Source organism: Nanorana parkeri, unplaced genomic scaffold, assembly GCF_000935625.1.
Source record: "Nanorana parkeri isolate BGI_ZX_2015 unplaced genomic scaffold, ASM93562v1 scaffold1569, whole genome shotgun sequence".
NCBI classification, from domain to species: domain Eukaryota; kingdom Metazoa; phylum Chordata; class Amphibia; order Anura; family Dicroglossidae; genus Nanorana; species Nanorana parkeri.
In genome coordinates, this window is record NW_017307837.1 from 230,430 (window position 1) to 245,399 (window position 14,970).

General features: G+C 46.7%; 1 protein-coding gene across 3 annotated transcripts in view; it reads right to left on the minus strand.

The window, feature by feature from the left end:
- The window catches only part of NAB1 (NGFI-A binding protein 1), a 44,015-nt gene extending 34,695 nt beyond the window's left edge, over positions 1-9,320 (minus strand). For all 3 annotated transcript variants that reach the window (XM_018570664.1, XM_018570663.1, XM_018570662.1), the window contains exon 1: positions 8,911-9,320. The gene's annotated coding sequence lies outside the window, so the exon portion shown is untranslated. The remainder of the gene's footprint in view (positions 1-8,910) is intronic.
- Between the last annotated feature and the right edge of the window lie 5,650 nt (positions 9,321-14,970).

Genomic DNA, 14,970 nt, shown 5'->3' on the forward strand with positions numbered 1-14,970 from the left:
ACACAGATACTGTACAGCAGGCCTCATAAATTGCCTGCAGCTAACATTGCACTGCTGACTTCCTCAGTCCAACACAGCCCACACACACTCACCCACACACCCTCACACCCCATAATCTGTGCCCAGATCTAGTGATAGGTCACTCAGGCAACAAGAAATGCACTGTGGAAGTCAAGAAACAGTGCACATGTGTATCACACACCTGGAAGTTCAGGGTTTTTGGATGCTTCCGTAGTGTACTGCACAGATATGCAATCCAATGTCTTTTTGTTACTTTTACTGCAAGAAAGCTAGGTTTTTGTCATAATAAAGACCTGCCGATATGGTTAAACACAAAATAACTTACCTACATGATACCTACCACAATATGAAAGCAAACTACTTTTCTTGTTTTAAAGAAGAACTCTGAGCAGAAATGTCATTAACCCCTCCTCTGCAACGGTCTAAGAATTCTCAAGTCATTACGTCCAATATATAGTGTATGTATAGGAGGTGAGGACCCAGAGGGACATTATATCGCTCCAGCATAGGAGGAACCCAGCTGGAGGGAGCACTGCCAGCTCCGAGGATTGAGTGAGTATAACTTTTTTTTCTTTTTTAGCCCTGGCAAAAACGAGCAGTTAACCCTTTGCCGTGCAGGGGGTAGCCCCACTGCAAGAGTTAATATAATTTCTGCCTAGTGTTCTTCTTTAAATCACAGTTGTTGGTTGTTGTCTTCTGAAGTTGCATGGGAAAATTAAGTTATGTGACCAGTTTAGATTAAGTTAGGGCATATTTATATTTATGCGGTGTGTCACTGCCTGTTATGTCACCTGGTAATGTGCATGGCGTTAAGGCAACCCAGTTAAAATGGGTTGCATCAATTTGAGCTACTCACAACACTTGTGTTTCCATTTGTACCTGTACGTGGTGGTTGAGGGCTTTAAAAAAATGTTTGTGTTTTTTTATATGTCACTTTGAATTTGTTACACTTCACTTTATTGCTATCAAATAGGTGGCTAACAAGCCCCTTATGTGATCGCACAGAGGAAATGACAGGTCCTATTAATGGAGAAATCAGGGTTCTATTAGACACCTAATGTCACCTATGACAGCCGTAGCAAACGGAGGGCCACCCTTTACAGTGGCATACAAGTGATCAGGTGGCTGTAGATCACTTGTATGTGACAACTGTGTGCCAGCTGCAAAGGACAATACCAAAATCATGGTGCTGTAGCAGCTGTGATCTTGGTTTTAACCACAGTATGAGGAAGTATGTATCTAACGTACGTGGTTAAATTGCACCTGCGCTCATGCTATAGATATTTAGTATCTACTCATTCTTAACAAGCAGCAAAATAGCTGCTGGTAAAAAAAACTTATTTTTCGCTACATAAGACGCACTTTTTTACCCCAAAAGGAGGAGGGAAATGTGCCTGCGTCTTATGGAGCGAATACCTATCGCCCCGACGGCCGGGACATGCAGTTTTGGGCACCGGGCGAGTAGTTTATTTTTGTACATTCAGCCCTGCTCCTGACAAGCAGAGCTGAATGTACAGTGGGAGCCGCTGCTTGTTTAATACAAGGGATCTAATTAAATCCCTTGTATTAAATCGAGCGGCGGCGGCGATCGTGTCCTCCCCCCGCCGTGGTTTTCGGGGTCCCCCACTCCTCTGGGGGACAGTGACCCGTCACGGTCCCCCATAGGAGCTCACCATAGAGCTCCTTGAGCAGACGAAGAACGTCGGTCTTCGTCTGCTCTGTGTATGTACTGAGACTAACTGCAGCTTCTGTCACAGAATTTCTGTCACAGAAGCCCTGCGTCCTATCGTCCGGAGCGCCTTATAGAGCGTGAAATACGGTATCTACTGCTTGCTAGCATTAGATATATGCAAACAAACGTGAGGGTTTAATAACCCTTTAAAGTGCTTTTACTTCTTGTTCAGGATATGTAAATACATTAGTGTGCATAGTCTAGGACAGTGGTGGCGAACCTTGGCACTGCAGCTGTTTTGGGACTACAAGTCCCATGAGGCATTGCAAGGCTCTGACAGCCACAGACATGACTCCCAGAGGCAGATGCATGTTGGGATTTGTAGTTTTGGCACAGCTGGAGTGCCAAGGTTCGCCACCACTGGTCTAGGAACAGGTTCACTTTAAAAGCTCTCCATTTGAAGCTGACCCTTACACCATATTTAAAGCCCAACTATTGTTTATACTGTTTAGGAGGGTTCATTTCAAAGGAATACTGGCTGTATGGTCAAGGGGCAGCATGGTTTTCCAAGGCATTTCAATTTCTGTTAACATTCCCACCATACATATGTGCCATTTGTTTTCCCTGCAGTTAGCAAATAAAAATTATGAAGGGACTGTATTTACAAAAGTGAAATCATGCATGAAACATATTCTGCAGAGAATCCCCCCCTCTACAACAATCTTGTGGCAGCTGGGGTGCGATTCCCACTAAAAGCACTGATGGTATTTAAAAAAAATAAATAAAAAAAATACGAACTATAAAGTAATTGTGACATATCATTAGCTCATAACATTATCTCTACACTGTTTTCAGTTCAGGAAAGATGCCGAACCATTTATTTGTGGATGTTATAAGTAGGGCTGCAACAACTAATCGACATAATCGATTATAATCGATTATTGAATATAAGCAAGATGAGATCATTAGTTAACTTATAGTTAACTAGAACACAGGTTTGTCTATAGGTCACGGAGTGCAGTGCTGTAATATGGGGGAAGGGTATTCCTATTAATCATAGCATTCAATAATCTGGCAGTCAAGGATCTTCAGGGGACTCTGGCAGTGCCGTTAGTAGGCTTATTGCAAAAAACTTAGGTATGATCTAGTACTAGTAATCTTGGCTTAATTCCTTTTGCAGGTTTTCTTTACATAAATATTATTTTCTTCTTCCCTCCCTAAAATGAATGCATTATCTAAAAAAATTACTAATCTCATACAGCTGTGCTTAACAGGGCTGTCCCTACAATGAGGCCACCTGAGGTTTTTGCCTCAGGCGGTGTGTCAATTAGAGCTCATGCAGACTTGGGAGAAGCTGGGATGCGCTGTTGCACAAAGGGGTTGCTGCGCGGCCCCATTGATTTCAATGGGGTTACATCCATGCGGCAATAGCTGAAAAAGCTACATGTACCTTTTTTTGCGACGCTGTTTTTTCAACCGCGATTGCACAGGCGGAATCACGGCACGATCTGCCTGGTACAACTAGGGTGCCATTAGAAAATAATGGCACCACATGTGCGATTCCGTGACTGCGCGGCCCCCTGTGCGGTTTCGTGCATGATTGCTGCACGGTCACGGATCGCCCAAGTGTGAACCTGGCTTATTGTTTACACACAAAAGGAGACGCAGGTGCAAGGCATACCCCAAACATGTTATTTAAACAGTTCACTACAGGGGTCTGCTTTCTGCAAAGGAAGTAACCGAACCTCTCTCTTTGCTACGCCATAAAAGGCACTGCATCTCACTGAGCCACAGGCCTTCCCAAAATGGCCACCAGTGGAAGCAACAAACATGGACACTTAAGTCCATTTTGTGGCTCCAAATGTTACCCTTCTAGTGGTGTGGTAGCAGCACCCTGCTTGAATTTTCCTCTGTTCAATGGAGAGCAATATAACCAATTATGTTGCAGGTTGCCACAATTGTAGATCTTCTCTGTCTGGGTTTCAGCTACAAATAATGCAAACATTTCCCTCTATATACACTTTCAGCATGATGGCCACTGATGAGTAGCACAGCCTATCATTATCATCTGTTAGAGGAACAGCAAGTGTGGAGTGGTGCTGCTGAAGCAGTGTATGGGAATGACCGGGAAATCTGGTCCTTAAACACTTGGTTGTTTTTGGGGGATACTGTACTGGCAGTCAGCTGTGTTAGAATATATTCCTACACCACTTATGGTTTAAATATCCTCTAATAATCTCCTGAATCCTTTGTACGAGTATCCTTAAATGCTATTAAAACTCCTTTTTACAGAATGCTGTTCATTAAAAAAATGTTATTTGGGTATAGTGATGGACAGAAGTAGCTGACCAGTGTCTGTCCTACTGCGTTCTTTCACAACCAGTGGACATATCAGGTTCCTGTTTATTGGCAGTTCTCCATCACAGCTTAGAGTTATAAGGAAATGCTATATAAACAATATACTAATAAAAGTTATCAGATAACACACTGACCACTTATAACTAAGTATAAAGCATACAACAGGCCATACCGAAAAATGAGATAGGTCAAACTCTTTCCTGCTGTGTGTGCCACCAAAAGCCAAACTCTGATGCTGAGAAATCTTCGGCTAAAGTACCCATGACATGATACATTATTGACACCGGAGATTGACACCCCTGAAAGCTGCAGGGGACACCGGAGAGTGACACTCCTGAAAGCTGCAGGGGACACCGGAGAGTGGCACTCCTGAAAGCTGCAGGGGACACCGGAGAGTGACACCCCTGAAAGCTGCAGGGGACACCGGAGAGTGACACTCCTGAAAGCTGCAGGGGACACCGGAGAGTGACACTCCTGAAAGCTGCAGGGTACACCGGAGATTGACACTCCTGAAAGCTGCAGGGGACACCGGAGAGTGACACTCCTGAAAGCTGCAGGGGACACCGGAGAGTGGCACTCCTGAAAGCTGCAGGGGACACCGGAGAGTGACACTCCTGAAAGCTGCAGGTGACACCGGAGAGTGACGCTCCTGAAAGCTACATAGTCAGGTCCTGATCTGAAACAAGTAGGAAGTAAACTCAAACTTTTCACAATTCACTGACTACAAGCTTGTTCTTATGGCTTCATTATTTAAGGAATCATGGACCTGGATTAAGACAACAGAACCTGTAACTTTAAGGCCCTGCTGTACAGTGTGCACGTCCTTTCAGATGCACATTCTTGGATGTGACTGTCTGCATCCAAGGGTATGCATCTGTACCTATATGAATGTGCAAGTTCGGGTCAGCGTGTAACAATGAGCAGCTGCGGCCTTTTATTGAGATGCACATGCAGCACCTGTCCCTCCTGGGTGCAGGTCTCTGCACTGATGTGAATGAGGCCTAAAAACAAATCAATTAGAGTGACTTCTCTATCTGTATTCTTGGAAGTAAAAAGCCAGTGAGGATAGAGCGATCTTTGCTTTAAGTATCAATCAATGGGAACCTGCGAGTACAGATATTTGTTTGTAAAGTTGCAGGCTTCAGGGCTATCATTTTGATTCCCTTCACTACCTAGAGAGTCAATGACCTGGATCAAGACAAGCGTGCTGGATGGGAGGTCCAACTTTTCTGCATTCACTTGCTGCATGCTTGTATCAGTACGGACACTCACCAGGTAGTGAAGCCAGGATGAGAAACAGCCCCTGCTTGCACCCTTACAAACATGTCCGCAAAGATCGCTCTACTTGTCTTATAACATTGAGGAAGCCAGGCGGCGTGTAATGACTCGCCACCTGCCCGGCTTCCTGATACAGGAAGTATCGGGCTAAGCATCGGAGCATTTGGGCGAGTACGAGTATCGGTGCATCCCTAATATCAAATATCCGGAGGGCTGCTTGGGATGTTGGAAATCACTAGCAGTACCCTGTGCTACATACAATGATAGCTGTGATTTTCTTGCTGCACCCCTTGCGGCCTCCCCTCCATACACCGAGCACAAGGAGTCACTTACTTGGCAGTGCCACTATTCAGAGAACACTCTGGGGGAATGTATCAAACCTGGAGCAGGCAGAATCTGGAGCAGTTGCCTATGGCAACCAATCAGCTTCTCTCTTCAGTTTGCTCAGGTAAGATTTGAAAATGAGACAGAGAAGCTGATTGGTTGTTGTGCAAATCTGCTCCAGATTTTTTCTGCTCCAGTTTTGATAAATTCTCACCCTTTTTTTTCAGGTACTTCTGTACTAGACAAGGTACAGGAGGGGCAGATGTTGTCACATTCCTCACCTTGTCCAATCAAAGAAAGCCTTTGAAAAAATAGAAGGCATTCTGTGAATGGCAGCAGTGCCGAATGAACAACTTGATGGAGCCACAGCAGGAAGGTCACGGGCGGCTGTCACTGTATGTAGCACAGACTACTTTAGTGATTTTTAGCATCCCCAGAGGCCCTTTGGATTTCAGATATGGATACCAATACTGAGCCAGGAAGGACAATGTAAAGCTGACCATACACTGTACAAATTTCAGTGGGTGAAATTTAGGGTTGCACAGATACTTTTCGAGTACCAGTGCAGATACTTGGCATTTTCATGAGAACTACCTGGGTTGCAGTGGTTGCAGCTGGGACCTGGCTCTGGCATTCCACCACTGTCCTGAAATCATTAGTCTGTATTGTTTTAGAAAAACTGTCACATGACAATAAACAAAAATGTATCAGTACTCGTACTTGTAAGTACTCGGCAAGTACCAGTACTCGCAACACTGGTATCTGTGCATCCCTTTATTTATATTTATAAAAACAAAATCGTACATTAAAACAGAGATGCACAAATCCCAGGAGCTCCGTGTGCTCCTTACAAATGACAGCTGCCTCCTAATTTTAGAATTTTTCTCTAGTGTAGTCTTGGAGCTCAAAAGTATCGGTACAGGTACTTGTACCTGTACCGAGTACTGTACTTGGTATCTGTGCAACCCTAGTGACATTTCAGTGGGTGGCCCTGCCGGCACTGTTCAATACACATCTTTTGATCAGAAAATCAAAGGAAATGATCGGAACATTTTCAGGCAAACAATGACAGCAGCCAATCAGCTGCCATCACTGTTCGGGTTTTCGGATAGGAAAAAAAAAGTAAACTAGTCTCACTTTTTACCAGAGGAATGAATGGGTATGCGGTTGTGGATCAGACAAAAAGACATTCTGGTCTGGAGATGGTGTGAACAAAACTTTAAAAGCTAAACTCAGGGCACAATAACTTTTATTTAAATATATTGCTGAACAGCCACAAAGGATATAAATGCATGTTGTGTGCACCAAACCTCTCTCCAAACCCAGAAGTTACCATATAAAAAGTGTAGGGCTGGTAATGATTACAATTTTCCTGTTCGATTAATCGAAATTTTTTTTAATCGATTAATTTCGATTAATACTTTCCGGTAAAAAGTGTTTCTCTCCCGGGCGCCCGGGAGAGTTGGGATGTGTACTCACCGACCCAAGCGGCTCCATCGGGTAACGAAGGGAAGGGGGAGGAGTCCGGTGACGTCGATGTCCGTGACGTCACCGGATCTCCGACAGAAGACCCGGAAGCCGGCGGAGAGGTGAGTACGGATCAAAAGAACTTTGATCGATCAAAATAATTTTGATCGATCAAAAAAATTAACGATTAATCGAGGGATTAATCGCTAATTTCCGCAGCCCTAAAAAAGTGACATAATCACTGTGCTGTACATAACCTGTGCAACCTCTAGTTATTTCTGGGAGGGACTGAGCAGGCCCCGCCCACAAATAACCAGAGGAGGGGGCGGATACACAACCAGTCATCCTGCACAAGAAGAGAGCAGCAGTGACCAGTCTTCATTACAGGAAGCTCCTGCACAGGGGTAAAGTTTCACACTGGATTACTGCGCAGATCTGGAAGAAATAAACAGAGCACACCAAGATCCAAGTAGAAAATATAGACCCCAGAGCTGTCATTTCCCCCACAACGTACTGACTCAGGGGACTGTCTTCTCAACAATTCTAAACTTCCCCCTCCAAGCACCGCTATGTACAGGTCTGCATGCATGTGCAGAAGTGCAACAATGTTTTTGACTTTGAAAGGTCTTTTATTTCTGAATAGTTTTAGTACAAAACAAACCAAGCCAACAATTAAAAGGAGAACTATGGGTTTAGGGCTTTTCCCCATAGTTCTCCAAAGGGTCACGGGAGAACACAAACTAGCATCCTCCTGTCACCCTAAGCTCAGTATACCGCGGGTTACACCTTGCGGTATACTGAGACGCCGCAGCCGGAACGGATCCCGACATTACTGTTGAGATCCACCCAGCTGCGGGATTGACAGCTGGCTCTGCCTATCCAGAGGCAGAGCCAGCTGTGCCCGCCCCCTCCCCCGTCCGTTCCACCAGTCAGCTCTGGAGGATCGGACAGGGGAGGGGGGGAATCCCTGCAAGGAGCCGTGAGTGACAGTCACGGCTTTCTGCAGGGACAGGATCGACAAGTGAGCGAGCGACGGTATGTGTTCGCTAACTTCCCGATCTACTGAGCCGACCTGTGACAGTTTCATTGTCATAGGTCGCCTCATAATTCTCCTTTTAAGTTGGACATTGAAGCAACAAAATGAAAACAAACAGAATCTGAGCTGACTTCTCTAACAGAAAAAAAACTTTCATAGGAGAGCAGAGCTGTGGGAGGGACCCAGCAGACCACACCCACTACAGGCTGCCTGCATAAAACTACAGGAGGGGGCGGAGACAAGACCAGTAACCCTGCACAAGGAGAGAGAGTAGCAGTGACTGGTTTTAATAACAGTAAACTCCTGCCTAACGGGAAAGTTTCATACTGGATTAATGGACAGAAGAAATACAAATCACACCAGAATCCAAGTAGAAAATATAGATCCCGGAGCTTTAATTCAGCTTGCATTTCCCCCACAATGGGCTGCGTCTTCCCAACAAGCCTAAACTCTCCCCCTGGTACTGCGATAAATAAGTCTGCATGCATTTGCTAAACAGCAACAAATGTTTTTGATGTTGAAGGGTGTTTTTTTTTATGAATGGTACACAACAATAAAGTTGGACATGCAAATATTAGTAAAGTTGCAGAATGACAACAAACACAACCTGAGCTGACTTTTCTACCAGAAATCATATTGTACAGGCTCATCAATCACGTGACTACAGCATTGTGTGCTGCCACTTCTACACTCAGGTGAGAAAAGTCACTGTCACCCCCACCTCAGCATTGCCCCCCACAGACATCTGACTTACTTTCAGAAGAGCAGCCCTGAACTTGTGGATGAATTAGCAGTGTCCCAGTGCCGGCTCTCTATGCCCCATTCAGGCGGTACCTGTCCCTTCCCTTCCTAGCTCAGCTCAGGATACTTTGCAGATACTTTGTAGCACAGCAAGCCCTGCTCTTAGGACTCCAGTGAAAATCATAAAAGGAGGGAGGGAAGGGGGGGGACTTCTTCAAGGCTTCGCATTCAACTCGCAGGAGGATGTGTATTGACACCACGTCCACCCCCCCGTGTTTGGGGACAAAATGGGATATTCCGTTCTTGCTACACAGCACAGCTCGGTCTGTCTGCCTCCCACACAGGACCCGTGACGCAGATCCTGGCGTGGGAGGCGGCCGGGGCGTGGGTGGCAGGATCTTACTAGCTGTATGGAATACCAAATACTAAATCTCACTCCAGAGGGAGGACAGAGAGAAAAAAAAAATCCCAAAGCTGCACCCATTGTGAGCTGGGGTGGATCAGCTTCCACTGGTATCATCATACAGGCTTGTCTGGGGGTGGTGGGTGTGAGCTGGAAAGAAGAGGTGTGCTGGGTTATAGACAAGACATGAGATGTGGATAGAGCTCTGCTCATACCAGACTGAGCTGTGCACACAAATCCAACTCTTATTAACAGTATGATTATGAAACATGGAAACAAAAAGTTACAATTAGAATAAAATCATTTACACTTTTTTTTTTACATTTCCAACCTACAAAGTTGTAAAATGTTCTTTGCATCCCGCGGTCATACTTTGTACTCTGCTAATACAGGTTATGGTGACAAGGAACTTAACCCCTTCATGACTAAGGCCCTTTTTTCATTTTTTGCACCCATGTTATATTCCACATTTTAGGCCTGAAGTTCTTAACCCTTACAGTGGGGCTACCCCAATACTGCAAGGGTTAACAGGAGCTAAAAAAAAAGTTATACTCACCCGAACCACCAAACCAGTGATCGATCGAAAGTTCGAACTTATCGAGCTCTGGGACCGCATGACTTCCGGTTTCCTTACGAGGTTTGCACACAAAACTTCTTCTGCACAAGCGGCATTGCTCTATACACATGCACCACAGCAATAAAGTAATAAAATTAACTTGGATCACAGTAATCAAGCACGTTATTAATCTGACTTGCCCCTCTCAAGCGGCGGCCATATTGAGTGGGGCACCGGAGATAAATAACGTGCTTGATTACTGTGATCCGGCTTCATTTTATTACTTTATTGCTTTGCTGTATGTGAATAGGGCAATGCCGCGGATGCCGCTCCTGCACAACAAATTTTTTGCCCAAACCTCGTACTTCTAAGGAAACCGGAAGTCATGCGGTCCCACAACTCGATAAGTTTGGACTATGGATAGAACACCGGCTGCCTGCTTCTCCGGTCACTGATGCGTGTCTACTTCGCAGCGGCAGCATTGGAATGTTCCTCAGTGTCCTCCCTTCTATACAGTAAACGGAATGTATCAAAACTGGAGCAGACAGAATCTGGAGCAGCTGTGCATGGCAACCAATCGGCCTCTCTCTTACATTTTGAAAGCTTGACTGATCAAACTGAATAGAGAAGCTGATTGGTTGCCATAGGCAACTGCTCCAGATTTTATCTGCTGTCTGTGTATAGAAGGTGATGATTTATGGTACCCTAAACGGCTGGAGTGGAGGGAGAGAGAGTCTCCAGGTATTGGTCTAAAACTGTTCATACACCTAAACAATTCATACCCACACAGCTCCCTCCTCATGTATCACTTCCCCCTCCCTTTTCGATTGTACGCCCTCATGGGCGTACAATCTTGTTTTGATTGTAATGTCTTCCTTATATTGTAAAGCGCTGCGCAAACTGTTGGCGCTATATAAATCCTGTATAATAATATACATTATCTGCAGATTTTCTATGGTCAGATGAAAAAAGTGCAACAGATTCCTCCATCTACGCTGAACTGTGTGGATGGAGGAATCTCCTGCTGGGCCAAGCTTCAGTATCTTGCTAGTCGGTCCTGCTGGCTGCCAAAATACCGGAAGAATCTGATTGGATGCAGGCATTGTTCAACGAGTCTTTGTTGCAGCAAAGTGAGAGGAAAAAAAATGAAATTTTTATTACAGTCTGCAGAAGCAATATTAAAAAAAAAGCATGGGTTTCCCCCCCAATTCATACCAGACCCTTTGGGTACATTCACACCATATGCAGTGCATTCCGGCCCGATTCCGGCCGGAATGCACTGCATCACATTGCGGCCAGCTCACTATTTTGTGGGGCTGGGGGGGCGTTGCCTACAATTGAAGTGAATGCACCGTAGCCACTCCCTCCAGCCGCAATGCGATCCCCCGCACGGCCTGCGGACGCACTAAATATGGTGTGAACGTACCCTTTAGGTCTTGCAGGAATGTTAGGAGGGAACCCTATCTACAAGAATGGGGTGTTCGGGCTGTGCAGCCGCACAGGGCGCCGTGTCAACAAGTTCGTCCCCAGGACGGCTACAGCCTGCAGCTTCTCTCCTCCTCACCGCTCGGCCATCCGACATAATAGCGCTCCCTCCTGCGCCCCCCCATACGGGAGCGCTGTCATGTCAGATGGCCGAGCAGTGAGGAGGAGAGAAGCCGCAGCTTTCAGGACGGCCGAGCAGTGAGTAGAGCGGCGCCACTGTCATCCTGTCAGTTTCAGAATTACAGCGGCTCTGTGCGTAGCCGAGAGGAGGATCGGTAAGTATCATCGATATTTACCGATCCTCCATGTGCAGCACAAATACTGGAGCGATCGTCTGATCACTCCAGTGTTTGTAAATAACTGGGGACACATAGTACTATGTGTCCCCAGTTATGAATGAACAGGATGTGATTTACATCACTTCCTGTTCATTCATGAATTTCTGAATGGTGAGTAGCACTCACTAAAGAGGCTTTTCCCCATTTATAAACTGGTGATAGTAAATATTTTACTATCATCAGTGTCAGAATGAATGGGAAGCCTCTGTGCTGAGTGCTCTCCATTCATTTACAGAGGATGCATCCAACAGAGGTTGCAGAAAAATAAATTGAGGACTATGGGTCCTCAATTTCTTTTCTATTTTAAAAGGTAATGGTCAGGGGTCTCTTTAGACCCCTAATATTTCCCAAAAAAAAAAGATGGCGGTGCATATATTGGCGTGTGACGTCACCTGACGCCACGCATGCAAGGAGCCATGTAACGTCATGCTCCCCGCCTCCAAGATGGTGAAACGCATTTGTAGAACGTTCCGGTGGCCAACATGGCCGTCGCACATTCTCAAACAAATTATTATGTGCCTGAATAAATTTTTCGTATATTCGGTAATTTAACATGTAGTCTATGTTTTGTGTTTTGTTTTTATTTTTACTTTTCTAGATGCACCTACTTGAAAAAAGGGACTTTATGTTAGTTTGACATTTATTGTTTACCTATTGTTTGCCTTCTGTTGTTTTATTTAATAAGAATACTTATATTGTGCCTACAAGTTTAATACCTTTGAATAAAAGTTTAATTTTTATCAAAAATGGGAGTCTTTATTAGAAAAAATGGGTGTGGTTACTGAGGGGTGTGGTCACTGAGGGGCGCTGTGAAGCTTTCTTGCACAGGGTGCCTAAAGGCCTAAGGCTGGCCCTGAATGTAGGGTTCCCCCTAAAATCCCATACCAGACCCTTGATCCGAGCACTGACCTGCTAGTGCTGAAAAAGGGGGACAAGCGAGCGCCCGCCCCCCTCCCTGCATCATATCAGGCCACATGCCCTCGGAAAGGCACCTTGTCCCCATAGCAATGAGGACAAGGGCCAGAATTGCCCCCGCCTGCAGACCCCTACAACCCCCGGGCCAGGGTTGTGGGGGTCTGCGGGCAGAGGTTCCGATCTGCATCTGGGTGCCCCCTTTCATAAAGGGGGCACCCTGATGCTGCCCCCCCTCTTGTGAGTGAGTTGTTACCCCTACTCATTCACCAGAGGGTTAAGCCAAAAGTAAATAAACACACCACACTTTTGAAAAGATCCTTTAATTAAACAAAAACCACTAAGGGCCGGTTCACACCACCAAGTCTGTGTTCCAGAGCGTTCTGCCTCTGGAACGCAAGCCGGCAGGCTCGCTGCATTCAGGGGCGGGAAGGGGTGTGGTGGTGCATTGAAATAATTAGTGCCACCGGCAGACGCATTACGTGCACACATCACGGTGATCCCGAAACCGGGCAAGGATCCCTCTCTCTGTGGTAGTTACCGCCCGATAGCGCTGCTGAACACGGATCTTAAATTATATGCCAAGATGTTAGCAAATAGGCTCTTGCCCTTCGTGCCGGACCTTGTCCACTTTGACCAGGTGGGTTTCGTGCCGGCACGGGAGGCGCGGGACAATACCGTTAGGGTTCTGAATGTCATCCAGGCAGCGCGGCGTCGTCCTAGCCCCCTCATGCTCCTCTCGATTGACGCCGAAAAGGCGTTCGATCGAGTGGACTGGCAATTCCTCGAGGCCACCTTGAGTCACATCGGGTTGGGGACGCACATGCGAGCGTGGATCATGGCTCTGTACTCGTCCCCATCAGCGGCGGTCAGAGTCAATGAAACTCGCTCCGGGTATTTCCCCATCTCGAACGGCACCCGCCAAGGATGCCCTTTGCCTCCGATTATATTTGCCCTTACGTTGGAACCCCTCCTCAGCACTATCAGGGCGGAAGACTCTATTGAGGAAATACGGGGGTCTTCTGGTACGCATAAATTGGCAGCATATGCGGATGATCTGGTCTTCTTCATCTCCCGTCCAATGGCCTCACTGCCCCCTCTCCTGAGGGCTTTTGATACATATGGAGATATCTCCAATTTCTTGGTCAATCAAGCCAAATCGGAGGCTCTCAACATAACTATACCCCCTGCAGAGATGGTCAAGGTGAGAGCCTCATTCCAATTTCGCTGGACATGTTTAAACCACCTGGGGGTACGCATAAGTGCGGACCCGGGTCAGCTTTATGCGGAGAACTATGTGCCGTTGCTTCATACGATTAAACAAGACCTCTCTAATTGGCAAGAGCTGACACTGACCTGGTTTGGTCGTTGTGCATCCTTAAAAATGACTGTGCTTCCCCGGATTTTGTACGTCCTCCAGGCAGTTCCGATCCACCTACCACCTGCGTTTTTCTCTCAATTGAGACGCATGTTCGTGTCCTTTGTTTTGGCGCGGCAACGTCCTAGGGTGGCGTACCGCATCCTGATCCTTCCCAAGGACCGGGGAGGGGTGGGCCTCCCGGACATTAAACGCTATTATGAGGCATCACACCTTGCCAGGGTGCTGGATTGGAGCTGTCACACAGAGCAGAAACAATGGGTGGGGATGGAGATGTCGGAATACCGAGCACCACTTTCGGGGCTGGCGTGGCTCTTGTCCCCGATACCTACAGAAGTATCCATGCACCCACTTATCGCTCCTACGCTGAGGGTGGCGAGGTCATCCCTCGGTAGGTCCGACATCTCCCCCCCCCCGTCGCCCATGATACCTGTGCTTGGGGATCCTGACTTCCCTCAAGGGTTGGAGAGCGGTCGGGTCCGAAGATTGCTGAAGGTGGGCAAGTTCCGCCTATTTGACTTTCTCCTGGGTGGGACCTGGCTATCTATTGACTCTATACGGCACCTGACCACACCAATGCTAGATGACTGGAGTGCAAGACAAATCCGTCATTTTCTGGTCTCTGTCCCGGGGGTGCGGGAGCTGTCGCGCAGCCTCACAGAGTTTGAATCCATATGTCACCAAGGGATACCAGTGCGCAACGCCCTATCTATACTCTATAAGCTATTGAGCTCGCCGCCTCAGTCATTCTGTCCCCCATTTCTTTAGAGGTGGGAGTCCGAGTTGGGCAGAACATTCACCGCACAACAACGGGACAAAGTTATGTCCCTAGCCCATCGATCGTCCTTGGCCTGTAATTTTCAGGAACAAGGATACAAGATCCTGGCCCGATGGTACCGCGTTCCTTACATCCTAAACAAAATGAATGATTTACTCCCTTCAACATGCTGGCGCTGTGAACAAGCCCTGGGCACTATGCTCCACATCTTTTGGCAGTGTCC